General features: G+C 39.9%; 1 long non-coding RNA gene across 1 annotated transcript; it reads left to right on the forward strand.

Moving 5' to 3' along the window:
* Positions 1-188: 188 nt before the first annotated feature.
* LOC126418519 (uncharacterized) lies at positions 189-4,065 on the forward strand. The gene is made up of 2 exons (XR_007575857.1): positions 189-3,554; positions 3,634-4,065. It is a non-coding gene; the product is annotated as an uncharacterized LOC126418519 (long non-coding RNA).
* Positions 4,066-22,687: the final 18,622 nt, after the last annotated feature.

A 22,687-nucleotide genomic window follows, 5' to 3' on the forward strand; every position in this document is an offset into this window, starting at 1 on the left:
ACCAGCTTTTCCCTGATATTTATTTATTCCAGTCTTCTATTAGTCCATCTCCTCCCTCCTCTTTATGTTCTATTCTCCCCTCTCTCTAACCATCTCCTACTCAACCCTGTATCCATACCCCATGTCTCCGTCCATCTTCTCCCCCCCCCCCCCCCCCCGCCCCTCACCCCTCACCCTTTCCCTCTGCCTCCTTCTCTCCCTCTGTCTCACTTCATCTTTTCTTCCCCGCTTCTTCTTTCCCTCCCTCCCTCTATCGATCTCCAACTCACCTTCCCTATCCATCGCACCATTGTCACCCCCACCTCCACACCAGTGGGAGGTTGGTAGTTTTTATCCATATAGTATTTCTTTCCACATAATAAAAAATACGGGTGCTGAAGACCTTGCCATCATGTGCCCATACAAACCTCTTCATCCCATCCCAATAGTAGACTTTCTAATCATATGTCTGTCTTCAAGAGTCTCTCAGTTCAGTTTCTTCAGCATTACCTTGATACTCTCTGGATATTTGGTACAGGTCCCAAACACATGAGCAATAGTCTAGAATGGGTCACATGAGTGATTTGTAAGCAATCTCCTTTGTGAACTGCTTGCACTTCCCCCAATATTCTGCCAATAAACTAAAATCTGCAACATCCTTCAACCACAACTGAGCCTATGTGATCATCCCTACAAAATCTTGCACCCAGGTATTTGTATGAGCTGGCCAAATCCAGCAGTGGCTCATTGATATTATAGTCATAGGATACTACATTTTTTCATTTTGTGAAGTGCACAGTTTTACATTTCTAGACATTTAAATGTAGCAATGAAAGGAAGTATTGATAAACTCAGAGCTGAATTACATTTTTTATTATATATTTCAGACTTGATTCATACAATTAGTATTATTGCTGTTTTGACTTATTATCAAGTCATCAGATGATATGTTTAGAAATGCCATTTGCATAAATTTCAAGAGCTTGAAGTTTTTACTAATTTTATAAAAAGTACCCACATCACTTATTTAATGAACGAAACTATTACTGTAACAAAGCCTTTTTCGAAGTATTTTCTTGTGTGTCGATGATGCCTCTTCTCCTTGTTTTCTGCCAGCTCACATCTGTCTAATGGTAGCTTGTTTTATCAGTTCTTTCATACCAGTTGTTTATCATGCACTTGCAGCTGCCAGATACTAGTTTACTAATTGCACCCACAGGCGAGAATGTGTGTCTGGTTTATGTAACACCATTAGTTAAGTAATTTTTTTACAAGTTTTCATTTCAAGTGGTCTTTATCACACATTGTATTTTACAGTGTAAGTATTCTTAATCTTACGTTGGCAGTGCAAGAGTTACCAGCTCTATATTCTTCCACAGCCAACTTCAGCATCAAGTTACAACAATTGGAGAGAAGGTATATTTACGTAGAGAGCGCTTTTCCAGACCTTTTCAGTGGTCAAGTTACTGTACAGCGTATTACAATATGTGTTTTTATATGTAGGGATTTGCAGCTTATGATCCCTAGTATGTTACTACCCCCTTTTTCCTTCCTTTTAAACAGATCCTCTAATGACGACTTGATATTAATGCAAGCTTGATAGTGATATCACTTGTGTGCCCTGGGTTTGAAATGTATAATGAAAAAAATTTACGAGACAGTCATTTTGTGTTTAAGGTAGTATTCCTAGTCTGTATGAACTGTGTCTACATATACTTCTACATCTGTGCTCCACAATCCGTCTTCTGGTGGGCAGTGGATGATACAAAGTATCACTATCCTTCTCTCTTTCATTTTCCAGTCGCAAATGGTTCCACTGAAAGGACAATTTTTAGTAACTCTCTGCGTGAGCTTAAATCCCTAAAATTTTACCTTTATGGTCTTTTCATAAGATACTTGTAGGATGAAGCAATATATTGGTTGACTCTTCCAGGAATGTACGATCACAGGATGTTAACATCAAACTACACCGTGATGCACAATGCCTCTCTTGGAGTTGCCCGAGCATCTCAATGATGCTTTTCTGCTTACTAAACAACCCTGTAACTAAACTCTTTACTGGATCTTCTTTACTTTCTTTTCCAGTCCTATCCAGTACAGATCTCCGACTGATGAGAGGTGTTAAAGTTCCTTCAGATGAGGGCTTTGTGAGCTTCCTCCTTTATAGGTGCTCGACTACATGTCCAGATGAGTCTTCCAGTGAATCTCAATCTAGCAATCTGCCTTACCTGCAATCAGTTTTATGTGGTCACTCCACTTTTAAGTCACTCTGTATACATACTCCTAGATATTTTATCAATGTGACTGCTTTCAGTAATTGTTCTGCATAAAATGATAGGCCTCTCTGCATATTTATGCACAATACATTACACTTGTTTATATTGGGGTCAACTGCCAATACCTGCACCAAGTGTTGATCCTCTGCAGGTCTTCCTATATTTTGTGACAGTTTTCTAGCACTGTGACTTTTTTGTATAAAACAGCACCATTCATAAAAAGTCTCATAGAATTTTATCCATTAGGTACTATGAAAATTAATGATCCTATATCTTTCCGATGTCATGTACCCAAAACTATGTTTAATTCAAAGATTTCTCTCCTTCAAGAATGGCACACTGTTTTCTGTTTGCTAGGAACTCATCAGTCCAGTCACACAGCTCATCTGATATTCTGTAAACTTGTATTTTTTCCCTTTGGAAAAAGTACACGACTGTGTCAAAAGCCTTCTGGAACTAGGCATTAACCTGGGTGCCAGTCTGACTTTAACCCAGACAATTTTTAAGAATTCTGAGCGTGATACGGATAACAGTTAACTTTTGTATATTTTTAAAATCATTGCGCACACCTTGGACAAATTGGCGATGGGAGCCATTATGTTAACCAATTATCAACATCACTAAAAGTGAGGTCAGAATAGGCTGGCAAAGCTCTTTCATGTACATTACCTAACCTAAATAAAAACAAAATGAATTACATTTATTTTTGCACAGAAACTGTATCAGAAACTTATTGTAGCTTCATCTGCACATTGGATGCTTCAACATTTTCAGTCTGTACATCTTAGTGACGATGTACTGCTGGGCAAAAATAAGCAGTATAGTTTTTAAAAAATTAACCAAACATCTTACTCTAGATAATATTTTTGAAACTTAAAATATTTGTACATACAAGTAATTTTTTATTTATATGTATTTATGGGTGTGTGAGGTTCAGCATTGTTTCTGCTTTTCATGTATCCACTCATAATTTGCATTGGCTGCTTTGTCTAAATAAAAACTCAAAATTATGTTTTTATTCATATGAATGCAGGAATTTTGTCTGTGATATTGCATGTACCAAAACGTAACGGTCCATTGGTTATTGCTAGAGTACTAGTCCAAAGTGAAGTGTGATGCTGTTGTAGCAGCATAAATTTATGTACCTTTCTTTGATTTTTGCTCCTTTGACAGTCCTATTATTTCATTGTTGATTTCGGACAAACAGCTGTCAAAATGAAGCTTGAAAGAATCCTATGATTCATATAATGCATAAGTATGTATTTATGTGCATATATGTAAGAGCATACACACATACAGGTGTGTGTGTGTCCTATGATTCATATAATGCATAAGTATGTATTTATGTGCATATATGTAAGAACATACACACATACAGGTGTGTGTGTGTGTGTGTGTGTGTGTGTGTGTGTGTGTGTATATCTCCTCAGACTGTGAACAGTTTTTTGTATTGTGGTGCAGATGTGGCTCTACTTTCCTAACTATTGTTTACATCTTAAGTCCTACGCAGGCCTCTGCAGAATGTCGTGCCTTTATGGAAATGTGTACTTGAATTAGAAAAAATAATGTACTGAAACTATTTATTTTTATGCATTGTGTGAAAGCTATATTTTAAAATATGATTAGTAGTAGTGATATTAAGAATTGTGTGTATGTATTGTCCTTGTGGACCACCAAAATTCGTTTCAGGGCAATACACAAGAAATGAATTATGGAAGGTGAAAAATATGACTAATATATGAATATTATTTAAGTCTTTGTAGCCATTGCATTAATGCTGCAAATAAATGAGATTGCATTAGTTTTAAAACCTGTGTTTTTCTCAAATAATTCTTACAAATTTGAATTTTACTTTGTATAAAAACAGCACAACAGCCATAACTTGCATTAAATATTATTCAGAAACACTATCCAGAAGACAGTATTTTTTGGCTGTCACGTGAACAGCCAGAACATTGACAGAACTTTCAGAGCCATGGGGTAGAACACACAAGAGACCAATCTCATACATTTCACAAGCCATTAACTGATGTCAACATATGTTTCTAAAACCAAATTTTTCTCATAATACAGTTCTATGGCTCAGAACACCACCTACTTCAATACTGTCAACAATATTGACACACACATATATATTATATGCCTGATGACAGCAGTATGAGCACAACAAACTACATGCTGAACCCAAGCTAAATAACATCACTACATGCCACTAGAAACTTTAGTTGCACCTGGCTCTCTGGAAAAAATACTGAGTGTGACTGGTGATACACAGGCCACTACGCAAGTCAGAGGTGATGCACAAAGTATTCCAAGCCACAATCCATATTTTTGGCAATATACCCTATTAATTATATGGTTACGACACTTCTGCATTCATAAGGCTAACTAAGCATAGTAAAAAGCAAAACAAAGCCTGGTCTAAATAAATGTGAATAAGTTATAGCACAATGTTGTAGCCATGCACCTCAATCCCACTCACATAGAAAACCGTTCTTGAGCATACACCGAGGTGGTGAAAGTTATAGGATACCACCTAATATCATGTCAGATGATCTTTTACCCAGCATAGTGCACTAACTCAACGTGGTATGGACTCAAGTCGTTGGAAGTCCCCTGCAGAAATACTGAGCTATGCTGCCTCTACAGCCGTCCATAATTGCGAAAGTGTTGCCGATGCAGGATTTTGTGCATGAACTGACCTCTTGGTTATGTCTCATAAATGTTCTTGGGGATTCATGTCAGGCAGTCTCGATAGCCAAACCATTTGCTCGAATTGTCCAAAATGTTCTTTGAACCAATCATGAACAATTGTGGCCCAGTAACATACACATTATGATTCATAAAAATTCCATCACTGTTTGGGAAAATGAAGTCCAACGAATAGCTGCAAATGGTCTCCAAGTAGCTGAACATAACCATTTCCAGTCAACAATCAATTCAGTTGGACCAGAGGACCCAGTCCATTCGATGTAAACACAGTCCACACCATTATGGAGCTACCAATAGCTTGGACAGTGCCTCATTGACTACTTGGGTCCATGTCTTCTTGAGGTCTGTGACACACTCTAGCCCTATCATCAGCTCTTACCAACTGCAACTGGGACTCATCTGACCAAGTCACGGTTTTCCAGTCGTCTAGGGTCCGACCAATGTGGTCATGAGCCCAGGAGAGACGATGTTGTGCTGTAAGAAGTTGTGAGAGGTAATGCATGAAATTTGGCATTCTCAGCAGACTCTTGACACAGTGAATCTTGGAATACTGAATTCCCTAACAATTTCTGAAATGGAGTGTCCCAAGCGTCTAGCTCCAACTACCATTCTGCATTCAAAGTCTGTTAATTCCCATCATGTGGCCATGTCATTTGGACTCAGGTGATTTATGTGAAAATGATAGCTGAGTACAAATGACAGTTCCGCCAATGCACTGCCCTTTTAATACCTTGTGCACATAGTACTACTGATATATATATATACAGACACAAGCATGATATGTCTGCTTGTGTCTGTATATGTGGGGATGGATATGTTTGTGTGTGCGAGTGTATACCTGTCCTTTTTTCCCCCTAAGGTAAGTCTTTCCGCTCCAGGGATTGGAATGACTCCTTACCCTCTCCCTTAAAACCCACATCCTTTTGTCTTTCCCTCTCCTTCCCTCTTTCCTGATGAAGCAGCCGTGGGTTGCGAAAACTTGAATTTTGTGTGTGTGTTTGTGTTTGTTTGTGTGTCTATCAACATACCAACGCTTTCGTTTGGTAAGTTACATCATCTTTGTTTTTAGATATATTTTTCCCACATGGAATGTTTCCTTCTATACCATGACTTTTGTCTACCTCAGCGTACGCTATATAAGATCAAACAATAAGAAACACCCATAACACGAAAAGATAAAAACAACAGCAATACAATTAACAGAGCAATAAGTATGCAATGTTATATACAACTTCTACTATGTGCCAAAGGAATATAATTTGGGGGAGGGGGGGTGGGGGGGGGGGAGGGGTGGGGGGGGAAGCACTAAATCCAACAAGAATGTGTGTTGCCCAGAAAAGAGCTGATTTTAATAAAGTCTGTTTCTTGTTGTGAAACAGCACCTACCATGTAATAAAAGACATAAATGTGTATATTGGTTGCTGTAGCCATGAAATAGCAAATTACATCCTATGCCCATGGTCTGGGACAGAGCTATCTGAAAACTGTGAATATATTGAGTTCTGTGTATTTCACTTTAAACAGAAACCTATTCAGAATTGTTCTAATTAGCACTGAAATACAGTTTGAAACACTTAGCACATTAGAGGTAGGATCGTCATAGTAATTCTTATTTTCACGAGCTAAAATTCTCGTCGCATCTTGTGCATAAATGTTAGTCACACTTAGAAGAAATCGACAGTTCATCTTTTTGCTTTCGTCATATCTGCAGTAGTTCTAGGTAGATGATGTAGTTTGTAGCCTAAACATAAAAAATATATTTTTTTTTAACAATGTAGATCACAGAACAGGCTTCAATGCTCTCTGTAATTATGATAGTAATTTTTTCCTCAGTCAGCATCTGAGTAAATCATATAGTTAGTTTTGTTTTTCTGTACATGTTAAAAATAAATTATAGTTTCCTTGTTTGGTCATGTCAGTGTTTCCAAATTAACGTGACTGATTGGAAATAGTTTTGCTAGTGTCTAACACACTGACTGCCATGTGGCCAGCAGCGGTGCAGCAGAGTCAACATGCTAAATAGTTTCGTCTGTCTCTAGATAAAAAAACTTTTTTAAAAAAGTGCAAATTGCGTAATAATTTTATGTTAATGATACCTGTAATCAAACTTTAGTCTATTCCCACAATGAATGAATATTTTGTCATTTGTAAATGGAATGTACCTTTTCTATAATGAAATAATCAGAAATCCAGGATGGAATAATGACAGAGATGGAGAGAGAGAGAGAGAGAGAGAGAGAGAGAGAGAGACGCAACTACAGTTCACACACGACCACTGTCTGGCCTTGACAGTCAGAGAGAGAGAGAGAGAGAGAGAGAGAGAGAGAGAGTTTTATGTTGCTAACTTGGAGGAGGCCTCTTTGTCAAAAGCTTAATTATTTGATGGTCTTTTTGATGTGCCTGCCTGCAACTCAAATTCTCTATAATGAACTTCTTAGTCACACGAACTGCAGTTAATTGGATAACTGGTCTTTTCAAATCAAATCAAGCAATAATGTTGAAATGTCAGTTATTATATGTTTTAAGTGAATAAACAACAGTGGCCATTGGGGGGGGGGGGGGGGACAGAGTAGACGATTCTTATGTTCAGGTCACAGAGGAAGTTATTGCAAACATTTCCTTGCTCTTCCAATGTCTCTTTTGCCATTCAGTCTATGATAAAACTTTTTGTGGTCTTCCTTCATTCAGTTGTTGAGAGCCATCTTTCCTTCTTCTTCTCTTTTTTTTTTCTTTTTTTAGACTCTATCTGTAGTTTCAAAAATATTAGGTTTTCTCCACATATTGCCATTTTTAAGTCCATCCCACCTTGTTCAGCTTTTCACTGATCTCAGGCCCTCATTTCTGATATATACATCATATTGATAAGTTTAGCACTCATCCCCCATGTCTCCGAGCTGTAAAACGAAGATAGCAAACACATCACTTTATAAAATCTCTGTTTTTTTTCTGGTTTTCGTAGATAACAATGTCTAGACTGTTGCACAAATGGCCTGGTGCTTTTTCAGTTTTTCACCAAGTTCGACATGAATGTCATATATTATGTCACAGTCAAGATATTGCAAGTGAGGTACTTGCTCAATACATCTATTTTCTAGGTTTAATCAAACAAGGGAAGTCTAGGATGGAATAACAACAATAATATGAAAAGGATAAATTGCTATTCACCATATAGAGGAAAAAAGTCACAGACAGCACAAAAAAGGCTACTACACATTTAAGCTTTCAGCAAAATGGCCCTCTTTGTGAATTGAGTACACACACATTCACAACTCACATAAGCATGATCACTGTATATGGCCACTGTTGGCATCAATCTATTATGGGTGGTGGGGTCAATGAGTAGGAGGAATGGGGTGGGGAGAGGGTGAGATAGCACAGCAAGAGTGGGGGAGTGTGTAGTGCTGCTAATCAGGAACTGTCATAAATTTAAGAACATAGACATTCATAAATTTTGCCTAGAACAGCATATGGAAGCATGTGCAACAGAATTAGATTTTCACAAAAAATCTTTCATAATATTAAGTGTATATCGAGCACCTGCAGGTAACTTTAATCTGTTTGTAAACCACCTTGAAGCTGTACTGGCCCATTTAATAACCAAAAACAAAGAAATAGTGGTTGCTGGTGATTTCAATGTAGATTTCCTTAAAGACTCTCCGAATAAGAACTTATTTGAGTTAGTAACACTATCATTCAACTTAATTCCCACAGTAAAGTTCCCCACTAGGATAGCCACTTGCTCACAAACAGCCATTGATAATATCTTTATAGAAAAGTCCAATGAACAAAATTATATTACAAAACCAATAGCCAATGGCCTCTCAGACCATGACATGCAGTTCCTTCTGTTAAATGTTAATACTGAACAGGATATAAAATCTGTTAAATCTGAGCTCAAGAGGGTAATCAGTAAGCCAAAAATTGATTATTTTAGGACACTCCTCAGAGACATTCACTGGACTGATGTTTACAGTGCTCATGGCATGAATGAAAAATATAACATTTTTGCTAATAAAGTGCTTACCTTATTTGAACACTGCTTTCCCCCAAAACTTACCAAGGTTAGAGGAAAATCTACAAAGAAGCCATGGATTACTCGAGGAATAAGGGTATCTTGTAAAACAAAAAGAAAACTGTATCTGTCAATCCGAAACATTTCCAATGTTGATGCTATAGCACATTATAAGAAATACTGCAAAATATTAAAGACTGTAATATGGATGTCAAAGCAAATATATTACAAGGAAAAGATAGTCATATCAGATAACAAAATAAAGACAATATGGGATATAGTGAAGGAGGAGACCGGTAGGACCAGACATGAAGAGGAACAAATAGCATTAAGAGTAAATGATACATTGGTGACAGATGTGTATAGTGTTGCAGAACTTTTTAACAAACATTTTATAACTGTTACTGAAAAGATGGGGTTGTCAGGTTCGGTAGATGCTGCTATGGATTACCTTAGACCAGACATTTCAAGTAATTTCCATAATATGAATTTGACCCTCACTACCCCAGCAGAAATAATGTCCATCATAAAATCTTTAAAATCAAAAACATCTAGTGGGTATGATGAAATATCAACAAAGTTAATTAAAGAATGTGATTCTGAGCTAAGTAACATATTAAGCTATCTGTGTAACCAGTCGTTTATCAGTGGAATATTTCCTGAATGGCTGAAATATGCTGAAGTTAAGCCACTGTTTAAGAAGGGAGATAAAGAAATAGCATCAAATTTCCGTCCAATTTCACTGTTACCAGCATTCTCAAAAATTTTCGAAAAAGTAATGTACTGTCGTCTTTATAACCATCTTATCTCAAATAACATACTGTCAAAGCCACAGTTTGGATTTCTAAAAGGTTCTGATATTGAGAAGGCTATCTTCACTTACAGTGAAAATGTGCTTAATTCATTAGACAAAAAATTGCAGGCAACTGGTATATTTTGTGATCTATCAAAGGCATTTGACTGTGTAAATCACAATATCCTTTTAAGTAAACTAGAATATTATAGTGTAACAGGAAATGCTGCAAAATGGTTCAAATCTTATATCTCTGGCAGGAAACAAAGGGTGTTATTAGGAAAGAGCTTGATACATGTCTATCAGGCATCATCCAACTGGGAACTAATTACATGTGGGGTCCCACAAGGTTCCATTTTGGGCCCTTACTTTTTCTTGTGTATATCAATGACCTTTCATCAGTAACATTACCAGATGCCAAGTTTGTTTTGTTTGCCGATGATACAAACATTGCAATAAATAGCAAATCAAGTGTAGTCTTAGAAAGATCAGCCAATAAAATATTTGTGGACATTAATCACTGGTTCCTAGCCAATTCTTTGTCACTAAACTTTGAAAAAACACACTACATGCAGTTCAGAACTTGTAAGGGGTGTCCCAAGAGTATATGTCTAACATATGATGACAAGAAGATAGAAGAAGTGGACAGTGTTAAATTCTTGGGATTACAGCTTGATAATAAATTCAATTGGGAGGAGCACACCACAGAACTGCTGAAGCGTCTTAACAAATCTCTGTTTGCAATGCGAATTTTGTCAGACGTAGGGGATATAAAAATGAAAAAGCTGGCATACTATTCTTACTTTCATTCCATAATGTCATATGGGATTATTTTTTGGGGTAATTCATCAAGCCAAGCTAAAGTTTTCCGGGCACAAAAACGTGCAGTAAGAATTATATGTGGTGTGAACTCAAGAACATCCTGCAGAAGCCTGTTTAGGGAACTAGGGATACTAACTACAGCTTCCCAGTATATTTATTCCTTAATGAAATTTGTCATTAAAAATATATCACTTTTTCAAACCAACAGCTCAATTCATGGAATCAATACTAGAAATAAGAATAATCTTCACAAGAATTTAAAGTCACTTAGTCTTGTACAAAAAGGTGTGCATTATTCAGGAACACACATTTTCAATAACTTGCCAGCAGCCATAAAAAGCTTAACAACCAACGAAATTCAGTTTAAGAGAAGCCTAAAGGATTTATTGGTGGCCAACTCCTTCTACTCCATTGATGAATTTCTTAGTAAAACCAACTGATTTGTATATAAGTACAACATAACTTCTGCACAATTTCAGTGCAGTAATGTGTTCACTGAAAATTTGTGTGTGTGTGTGTGTGTGTGTGTGTGTGTGTAAGTATAATCTAACTTCTGCACCATTTCAGTGCAGTAATGTGTTCATTGTAAATAAGTATTACAGTAGTTGTATTACATGTTTATTACCTTATAAATAAATAAAAAAACGTTTTTTATTTTAAATTCAGTGCATTAGTATTTGTAAAATGACTCTTAGTGTTCATTAAAAATGACGATCATTCCACTTGGGACCTGTGGAATGGTACATTAGTTTATTTGTTTTAGTTGTAAATATTTGTCATGTATTGTTGTTTTTCTGACATGTTCCACATCCAGGAGGACCTCCTCACTACGGATCAATTGGAATGAAAGTAAATCTAATCTAATCTAATCTAATGGGTGCATGCAGGATTGTGTCGGGAACAGGGCAGGCCTGCTAGGTGAAGTAAGGAAGAGGAGACAAAGGGGAAAATACTAGTGGCCACATTGGCAGAATAGAAGGATGTGAAGTGCTAGAGTGGGAGCAGGGAAGCGGATAGGTTAGTGGAGGGCAGTGAGTAGCGAAGGTTGAGACCAGAAGGGTTATGGGAATGTAGGGTACAATGCTGGGAGAGTTCTTACCTGTCCAATTCAGAAAAGCTGATGTTGGTAGGAAGAATCCAGATGGTGCAGGCTGTGAAGCACATAGTGTCAGTCAGCATGTTCAGCAACTAAGTGGACCAGCCGTCTCTTGTCACATTTTGTTGGCAGCCATTTATACAGACAGGTAGTTTGTTAGTTTTCATGCCCATGTAGAAAGCAGCACAGTGGTTAAGGTGAACTTGTGGGTCACATGGCTGCTTTCACAGGTAGCCCTGCCTTTGATGGGATACGGGATGCCTGTGACTGGACTAGAGTAGGTGTTGGTAGGAGGATGTATGGGACAGGTCTTGCATCAATGTCTATTGCACAGATATAGCAATGAGGCAAGGGTTTGGAAGCAGGGGTGGAGTAGGGAGGACAAGAATAATGTGTAGCTTTGGTGGGTGGTGAAATACCACTGTAGGAAGGGTGAGGAGGAAAGTGGATAGAATATTCCTCATACCAGGACAAGAGGAGGGGCTGTCAAAACCCTGGTGCAGAATGTGATCAGTAGCTTCAGTCATGGGTGGTACAGAATCATGAGGGGAATGTTCCTTCCCGGCTGGATGGTGAGAATGTGGGAGGTGGTGGGGGACTGGAGAGACAAAGCACAGGAAATCTGTTTCTGTACAAAGTTGGAAGGGTAATTTCAGTCTGTATATTTGGAGAGGGACTGTTCACCAATACATATGCAACAGCCATGTGTGGCAAGGCTATATGGAAGGGACTTTTTGTATGGAATTGGTGACAGCCATCGAAGTGGAGGTAATTGCTGGTGGTTGGTAGGTTTGATGTGGACAGAGGTACTGATGTGGCCATCTCCGAGATGAAGAACAACGTCGAGGAAAGTGGCTTTTTGGGTTGAGGATGACCAGGTCAAGCAAATGGAGGAGAAGATGTCAAGGTTCTGGAGATATGTAGACAAGGTGCTCTCTCCCTCAGTCCAGATCATGAAGATGTCATCAACGAATTTGAACCAGTTGAGGTGTTTAGCACTCTGGGTGGTTAGGTAGGATTCCTCTAGGTATCACATGAATAGGGTGGTGTCATGCAGGTGCCCATTGCTGTACCACAAATTTGTTTGTAGGTGATGCCTTCAATGGTGAAGTAATTGTGGGTGATTACATAGGGAAAGGAACAGGAACTATGGATAGTCTGTGAAGGAAATTAGGTTTATGGGTTTTAGGAAGAATGTAGAAGGGAGGATTGCAGGGAGTGCCAAGGGGGAGGGGGAGGGGGGGGGGGGGAGAGAGAGAGAGAGAGAGAGAGAGAGAGAGAGAGAGAGAGAGAGAGAGAGAGAGAGAGGTTCTGTGATGGACCTAAGGAGAGACTGGGGATCCTGATGGATTTCTGGAATGGGGTCACTGTGGCATGACTTGTAGGCAGACAAATCTGAAAGCTGGCCGAGTCCCTCAGCCAGGTAATCACTTTGGTTCGAGACCACAGCAGTGGAGTCTGTGGACAGGTAGGCTTATAAGGTCAGGATTATTTTTTAAGTGGTGGCGGTTCTTTCTGCATATGTAAGGTTAGTTTCCATTTTGAGGAATTGGGGAAATGATGATGAAGCAAGGTCTGAGGTTAGGACCCATGGAATGTTACTGTAGAGTGATTTCGTGGCAGTGGGGATGGATCACAGTTGGATGGAGGAATGAACTGCAACAGGCAGGGTACAATATTAGTTTTGTGTTGAGTCTGATTGACAGCGTTGGTGGCAAAAAAGTGTTTCCACTGTAGGGACCTGGAGAAGGAGAGAAGATTGTTAACAACTCCAGCATGATTGAATTTGGGAGTGGGACAGAATGTAAGGCCTTTGGAAAGGAATGATACTTTTATGGGACTAAGGCTTTTGGAGGAAAGGTTCACAACAATGTTTTGGGTCTCTTTGGGCTCGGGAATCTGAATGGTAGTGAGAAGGAGTTCTCGGATACGTGACAAATGTAGTAGTCTGTGAGCCAAGATTTTTTGGCTATGAGGAGATGTGGATTATGGAGGCTGTTGTAGAGGTGATGAACAGTGATAGTCAAAGGTGAGAGTAGGAGCTTAACAGTTTGGAGTTTTTTGAGGTGGCATTGTGTGTGCTGCTCTAGTTCCTGGATGGTAAGTGTTTTAGTATGAGAAATGGGATGCAGAAATTTTGGATTGCAGAACAGGAGAATTTTACGAATAAAGAAGAGGTATTGCAAGAAGGTTTGGGCCTGATTTATGTGGTGTTTTAGGGCTAGGTTGGTGAGGGCTATGGACTGGTGGAATTTGAACAAATAGAGGTCATTGTGGAAAGAGGGGTTGCAGCCAAAGATGGGTAATTGGATGGCAAGGCCATTTGGGGGAATTCTACGAGCTAGGCAACAATGCAGGAACAGTATGTGGGACTTGATTGTGGCAAGAGATAAGGCAGCTCTTCTGTATTGGTGCAGACTGAAGGAGCAAGGATACGTGGTGGTTGATAAAAACATGTGAAAATGCATAAATTACATAAAAATACGTGCAAAACAAATTCATAAAATACACGAGAAAAATCAGTCTTCAGTATTATATGTATTTCACCTGGGCCAAAATAGGAAAACTAAAATGGGATATTTGTGACGATCTTCAGTATATGAAATACTACAGGACCAATTTATGCTCAGCAAATTCTTTGAAGTTTTTCTCTGTAAGATTTGTAGTGGCTTCCTTCACAAATTGACCTTTCCAATGGCTGTTTACTACCTTTTCATTTCAATGATGAAAGAATTTTTTATGGCTGTTTACCACCTTTTCATTTCAATGATGAAAGAATTTTTTATCAAGATTAAAAAAGCTAAAGATATAAGAAATATGTCACTTCTGTTTGGATTACTGTCAATGAAATTGTTAATATACCTTTTCTGTTGATTCTTTTATACACTCCTGGAAATGGAAAAAAGAACACATTGACACCGGTGTGTCAGACCCACCATACTTGCTCCGGACACTGCGAGAGGGCTGTACAAGCAATGATCACACGTACGGCACAGCGGACACACCGGGAACCGCGGTGTTGGCCGTCGAATGGCGCTAGCTGCGCAGCATTTGTGCACCGCCGCCGTCAGTGTCAGCCAGTTTGCCATGGCATACGGAGCTCCATCGCAGTCTTTAACACTGGTAGCATGCCGCGACAGCGTGGACGTGAACCGTATGTGCAGTTGACGGACTTTCAGCGAGGGCGTATAGTGGGCATGCGGGAGGCCGGGTGGGCGTACCGCCGAATTGCTCAACACGTGGGGCGTGAGGTCTCCACAGTACATCAATGTTGTCGCCAGTGGTCGGCGGAAGGTGCACGTGCCCGTCGACCTGGGACCGGACCGCAGCGACGCACGGATGCACGCCAAGACCGTAGGATCCTACGCAGTGCCGTAGGGGACCGCACCGCCACTTCCCAGCAAATTAGGGACACTGTTGCTCCTGGGGTATCGGCGAGGACCATTCGCAACCGTCTCCATGAAGCTGGGCTACGGTCCCGCACACAGTTAGGCCGTCTTCCGCTCACGCCCCAACATCGTGCAGCCCGCCTCCAGTGGTGTCGCGACAGGCGTGAATGGAGGGACGAATGGAGACGTGTCGTCTTCAGCGATGAGAGTCGCTTCTGCCTTGGTGCCAATGATGGTCGTATGTATGTTTGGCGCCGTGCAGGTGAGCGCCACAATCAGGACTGCATACGACCGAGGCACACAGGGCCAACACCCGGCATCATAGTGTGGGGAGCGATCTCCTACACTGGCCGTACACCACTGGTGATTGTCGAGGGGACACTGAATAGTGCACGGTACATCCAAACCGTCATCGAACCCATCGTTCTACCATTCCTAGACCGGCAAGGGAACTTGCTGTTCCAACAGGACAATGCACGTCCGCATGTATCCCGTGCCACCCAACGTGCTCTAGAAGGTGTAAGTCAACTACCCTGGCCAGCAAGATCTCCGGATCTGTCCCCCATTGAGCATGTTTGGGACTGGATGAAGCGTCGTCTCACGCGGTCTGCACGCCCAGCACGAACGCTGGTCCAACTGAGGCGCCAGGTGGAAATGGCATGGCAAGCCGTTCCACAGGACTACATCCAGCATCTCTACGATCGTCTCCATGGGAGAATAGCAGCCTGCATTGCTGCGAAAGGTGGATATACACTGTACTAGTGCCGACATTGTGCATGCTCTGTTGCCTGTGTCTATGTGCCTGTGGTTCTGTCAGTGTGATCATGTGATGTATCTGACCCCAGGAATGTGTCAATAAAGTTTCCCCTTCCTGGGACAATGAATTCACGGTGTTCTTATTTCAATTTCCAGGAGTGTACATTGTTAACATTAAACAAACTGACAACATATTTTACTTTCATTCCCAATTCACACTTCTGAACAGCATCAGTGGTAAGTGGTGTCTAAGGAAAGTAGGACCAGAAACTTACACTCCTGTACTCAAATACATTCCTTAACTTATCATGGGCAAAGCTTTTACAACTGAGCTTTCTGAGCCTAACCCATAAGCAGTCTCCCCACTACAATCATGTCAGCATCTCTTCTCTTCTTTCCTAATCCTACAGAAGATATGCATACCTTCCTATACTAGCACTCCTAAGAAAAAGGAAATTATGGAAAATAGCTCTGCCACAGCCAGGCATTAGTTTCCGGAATGAACCTTTCACTGTGCTGTAGAGTGAAAGATTCATTCAGGAAAGATTAACCTGTTGCTTCATTAGTCTTATCACCTGATGCCAGGCACCTAAATTTCTTTCTCTACTTTGGTGGGTAAAGTGTTATGTACAGTAATCTACTTAACATCAAATAGATTCTAATCAGAATTACGTTATTTTAACAAATTTCACATGAAACTTGAGTATTTCAAAGATTCCAACAATCACTACTAAAACAGTGTAATGAATGTAAGCAAGTTCAAGGTTATCATTTTGAATAATGTCTGACACCTGTCCTCGAGGTCATTTTAAGAAGAATACATAATACCCGCATTTTATTTCATTATGTAATTTAAGACCTGACTGTTCTCCAATGTAATTTTGCTTGTTAAAGAATAAATCAATCAATGTAAATACCATGACAAAAAATATCCTCAGTTCCAAATTTTAAGCATGAACTGATATACAGGGTGTACATAAAGTCTGGGAACACTTTCAATTACTTATTGCACAAGAACCAAACATTGTACAGATATCAAACATGTGTCATTTTGACGAGAAAACCTGAAAGTTTTTTTCATGTATACTGCCACAGAGTAGTTTGGTAATTTGCCGATAGTCAGTTCTAGTCGCTAACATAGTGAGTTCAGGTGTGGAGCGAGCTTTCTGTGTATTGGAGTTAGACAAAATCAAGTGTGCTACACCTCTTCAACAGATGTTTAAAACCCAGTACTTTAAGAAGCCACCAACAAGCAAGGCCATTTACCACTGGCACAACAAATTTGTTATACCACTGGCACAACAAATTCGTTACGATGGGTTGCTTGTGCAGGGCAAAGAGAAGTGGATGTCCCAGTGCGAGTGAAGTGAACGTGGAGTACATACAAGAGACATTCATAAGGAGCACAAAGAAATCAGTGTGTCATGCATCCTATGAACTCAAAATGGCTCCAATGACAGTGTGGAAAGTCCTGCGACAGAAGCTGTCGATGAAGCCATTCAAATTGGAGCTAGTGCAGAAGCTCAATGACAACGACAAAGACAAGCAACAGTTGCAACAATTGAATGAGGATGGGGATGGCATTGTTGATTGCTTAATTTTTAGTGACGAAGCCACTTTTCATACTATTGGGAAAGTGAACAGGCTTAATTGTCGAATCTGGGATACAAAGCATCCATACGAATGCAATGAATTTGAGCGTGATTCCCGAATGGTAAATGTGTTTTGTGCTTTGTCACGTTGAAAACTGTTCGGGCCATTCTTCTTCACCGAGAGCACTGTCACTGGATATTCCTACTGGGACATGTTGCAGCAATGGCCGATACCTCAAATGCAATCGGACTCTCCATTCATCTTTCAGCAGGATGGGGCTCCACCCAATTTTGATAGAGAAGTTTGTGGTACCTGAACACAGAGCTGCTGCATCGATGGATCATCTGTGCTACAGAGGTGGACAGCTGTTTCATGAAATGGCCTCCCCAATCACCAGATCTCACTCCGTGTGATTTTTTTCTGTGGGGACACTTTAATGATCTGGTGTATGTACTGCCTCTACCACGTGATGTAGCAGAGCTCGGGGAGAGAATATGGGAAGCGACTGCCACAGTCGATGATGCCATGGTGGGACTGGTAATGGCAAGAATTCGATTACCATATTGACGTCTGCTGGGTCACTCATGGTTCGCATACCAAATGTTTGCAAAAAAAGCCTTTCAGAGTTTCTCTTCAAAATGCAATATGTATACCATCTGTACAATGTTTAGTTCTTGTGCAATAAATAATTGAAAGTGTTTCTGGACTTCATGTACATCCTGTATAGTGCACTAGCTATTTCTAACCTACTATAGCCTAATAGTGTGATTCAGATTGGGTCACAATACTACTACACAGTGTTTCACAATACATGTGCCCATGGCACATTGTTTCTCTGAGTATGTCAGTAATCCTGTAAATTAATGTGTTCACACTATATGTTGGTCAAAAAATCAGTAATATTTATAGTACTTGTTGCAGTGCTTGTTTGCAAGTGTTGAAAATTTGTGAATGAGGACACTTGTAAAGAATTAAACAAGCACTTGTCTGCAAGTGTTGAAAATTTATGAATGGGGGCGCTTGTAAAGAATTAAACTACAATTATGAACTACTGTCAAATGAAACATATATTGTTTATCTGTTTCCTGGTGAAATAACTGTTACATAAGGGATGAATGAAGCAGAGGGTGGATGGGAATGTGTTTTCTCTGGAACTGAGGTTTAATACATAGAACAGATAATTTTGATACATGTCAGTGGCCAAATAACTCAATATTTCACAAAACAGCATAAAGGACTTGGGAAATATCACCTTTAATGGTGGTATCAATTTTTTCTGCTAAACAATAGGCTATGCTACATTTATACCTATTACTTACAGAAATTGCCATAGATTATATCAAGCTCTGTGGCACGGCAGTTGTGAAACGTCAGTTTTTTCAGTAGCTATATGTCACACACGACTGAGTGTCTTGAACACCACTAACTAGCCAATAGCAATTTCTTTGAAAGAATAGACTTGGAGAATGCAAGTAAGTGATATCTGACTGATAGCTCTAAACCCAGAAGGAGTGGTGGGGGTTGGTTACACCAAGCGGAAGGCTCTCAGGCGTTGTCCCAGATGGTGGTGTTAGAAACTGCACAATGTTTCTACAGAGTGACTGTTTCTCATCTTAAGGTGTGACTGTGGCTAGTTGTTTTGGCTCACCAATTTATAAGTTGGTTTGCTTGAAAACCCAAGTGCCAAGATACAAGGCTATAATGCCATTGTAGGGGACATTGATATCCAATGTCACATGCTGAAGAAACATTCCAGACGCTACATGCACATCACAGGAAAACCCACTGCAAGCCTCAGACCCCAGTTTATGCAAATAGACAAAGTGTTGGAGCCCAGCTTTGTCATCCTGGCGTCAATATCCCATTGGTGTGATCTAGTTGAATTTGTTTGTCTGTGTTTGACAATACTTTAGTGCTGCCAAAGTGACTCCAATAAGTAGATTTGCCAAGCATTTCGACTAGCAGGCATTAAACCTCAATACTAGCCAGGAGACAGGGAGAAGTCCACTAGCATGATTTTCCCACCTTCTTATAAATCTCCTTGAGACATAAGTAGAAAGCATGGCATATGCGAAATTCATCTTGCCCTTTTCTCATGATAACCTACAAACCATAGACGAAGGACAACAGGCAGATTCCACATTCCTAGATATCTGAAAAACATGTGACATGTTGCCCCACTGCAGACTGATAATGAAGGTATGAGCATACGGAATAGGTTCCCAGATATGTGAGTGGCTTGAATACTTCTCAGGTAATGAAACCCTGTATATTGCCTTTGATTGTGAGTGTTCATCAGAGATAAGTGTATTGTCAGAAGTGCCCCAGGAAAGTGTGACAGGACTGTTCTTATCCTTTATATACATAAGCGATCCGACAGAGTGAGCAGCAACCTGCAGCTGTTTGCTGATGACACTGTAGTTCACAAGAAGGTATCATTGTTGAGTGACTACGAGAATACAAGATGACTTAGACAAAATTTCTAGTTTGTGTATCAAATGGCAGCTTGCTCTAACTGCAGAAAAATTCATGTTAATGCTGGTGGGTAGGAAAAACGACTTCATAATGCTTGAATACAGCATTAGTAGCATACTGCTCACGATAGTCACGTCAATTAAATAGTAAGTTGCTAAGCAATATGAAATGGAACAAGCTGTTCAGGATGGTAGTAGGGAAGGTGAATGGTTGACTTCAGTTTATTGGGAGAATTTTAGGAACGTGTGGTGGTTCTGTTAAGGAGACCATGTATAGAACACTAGTGTGACCCATTCTTGGTTACTGCTTGAGTGTTAGGGATCCCCTTGAGATCAGATTAAAGGAAGACATTGAAGCAATTCACAATTCAGAAGCACTGCACTACATTTTTTTTTATCAGTCAATATGCAAGTATTACGAAGGTGCTTCATGAACTCAAATAGGAACCCCTGGAGGGAAGGTGACATTCTTCTTGTGGAACACTATTAAGAAAATTTAGACAACTGGCATTAGCTGACTGCAGAATGATTCTACCGCCACCAATGTACATTTCACATAAGGACAACTAAGATAGGAGAATTTAGGACTCGTACAGAGAGTCACTTTTCCCTCGCTCTATTTGCGAATGTAAAAGGAAAGTAAATGACTAGTAATGGCACATGGTATCCTCCACCATGCACCACATGGTGGCTTGCAGAGTATTTGTGTGGATTTAGATTTTGTCAGAGTATACTTCAAGATTAGCTGGCTCTTCAAAAAATACTGAATACAATGTGTCTCCCATCGTCTGTCAAGAATGTAAATTATGTTAAGTTCTGTAAAGGATAATCTAGGTCTAAGAAGACCAGTACTACCTGTATATACAAGGTTCTGTTGTATATACAAGGTCCTGTTACCGAGAACGAAAGTGTGGCGGGACCGAACATGAGCGGCCCGCGATTAAACAAAATGGACAACGGGAAAGGATGGACACGAACAACGACTGACGACCGAGCAAGACCCTACGAACAACAACACGCAAGAAGCAACAGGGTCACAAGCGAAAAACCTTACGAATCAACAACATCCACTCATACACGGAAACAAGCAAAGTAAATGCGCTGTCTGTAGGAAAGATGTCAATAGACTCATGCGAATAAATACATGATAGGGTACATCGCTACTGGCCGCTGGGACCACGTGCTCCATTGTGGCGCCCTCACATTATACGCGGGCCTGCAGCACGCGCAGCCGCGGCTTATGCCATGTTGGCTGCAGAGACCTCTAGTGGTAATCGAAGTCCATGTCGTCTGGCACAGATTCGAAACCCGCAGCACTTGGTACCAGAGTTTCCATGTCAGTGTGGGAAATAACACAGTTTGTCCATCATGGTCCTGACAGTAGCAAAGAAATTCGACACTAGTTGAAATATATTCATCTCTGAGCATTGGCAATATTACTGTACAGTAATATTGGCAATATTACTGTACAGTAATATTCTTGACTGCTCAATAAAAATGTGAAATATTAAGTCTGATTAGAATTTTGAATGATCAAGATGCTGATGCCACGGGAATTCATATATTTTCTTTCTTGCAGAAGGAAAAAAGATGAATGAAAAAGTGGTATAATGAGCATCAAAAATTCACTCACGAAATGCATTGAGAAAATTGAGGTTGAATGAGATTAATAATTATAATATCTTTTTTATGTTTTTGGTGAGCAGCAGAATCGTCTTACTTTTCCAATTTTTAAATTCACCTATACTAACATGCCACAGTGTTAATAATGATTTTTGTACATTTCACTGCATTCTAATATCCATGATCTTTCTTTTGTTTTGAATTCATTTTTGTAGATAAAAGTAACTGCGAACGCAGAGAAGCCAAGAGGGTGTGCTTTAATGAAGGACGTGAGCAACTGGCCAGCATATTCTCAATACATTTCATTAAATTCATTGATTGTAATGGATAACCTACTTCCATTTTTCATTGTTTTCAATAAATGAATAACACATAATTTATAGGTAAAATTATCTTCCTTGAATATGTCAACAAACAAAGTGATTTCCTTTCTGATACACATATCATTTAAGCAGACAGTATTTCCAAGTTTGTCACCCTCACTTTTGTATCAGCACAAAATACGGCTACAATGCCAGTACTGTGGGGAAGAGACAATGCTTACCTCCCCTCACTGCTTCTCTCTTCTTAGCAGTCCTAATACGGAGCTACCTCATGGCTGTTTCTGACAGAATGTAGTGATTCTTTTTATGTGTTGTTGTTGTGGTCTTCAGTCCTGAGACTGGTTTGATGCAGCTCTCCATGCTAATCTATCATGTGCAAGCTCCTTAATCTCCCAGTACCTACTGCAACCTGCATCCTTCTGAATCTGCTTAGTGTATTCATCTCTTGGCCTCCCTCTACGATTTTTACCCTCCACACTGCCCTCCAATGCTAAATTTGTGATCCCTTGATGCCTCAGGACATGTCCTACCAACCGATCCCTTCTTCTAGCCAAGTTGTGCCACAAACTTCTCTTCTCCCCAATCCTATTCAATACCTTCTCATTAGTTACGTGATCTACCCACCTAATCTTCAACATTCTTCTGTAGCACCACATTTCGAAAGCTTCTATTCTCTTCTTGTCCAAACTATTTATTGTCCATGTTTCACTTCCATACATGGCTACACTCCATGCAAATACTTTCAGAAACGGCTTCCTGACACTTAAATCTATACTCGATGTTAACAAATTTCTCTTCTTCAAAAACGCTTTCCTTGCCATTGCCAGTCTACATTTTAT

Source organism: Schistocerca serialis, chromosome 9 (genome assembly GCF_023864345.2).
Source record: "Schistocerca serialis cubense isolate TAMUIC-IGC-003099 chromosome 9, iqSchSeri2.2, whole genome shotgun sequence".
Classification (NCBI taxonomy): Eukaryota; Metazoa; Arthropoda; class Insecta; order Orthoptera; family Acrididae; genus Schistocerca; species Schistocerca serialis.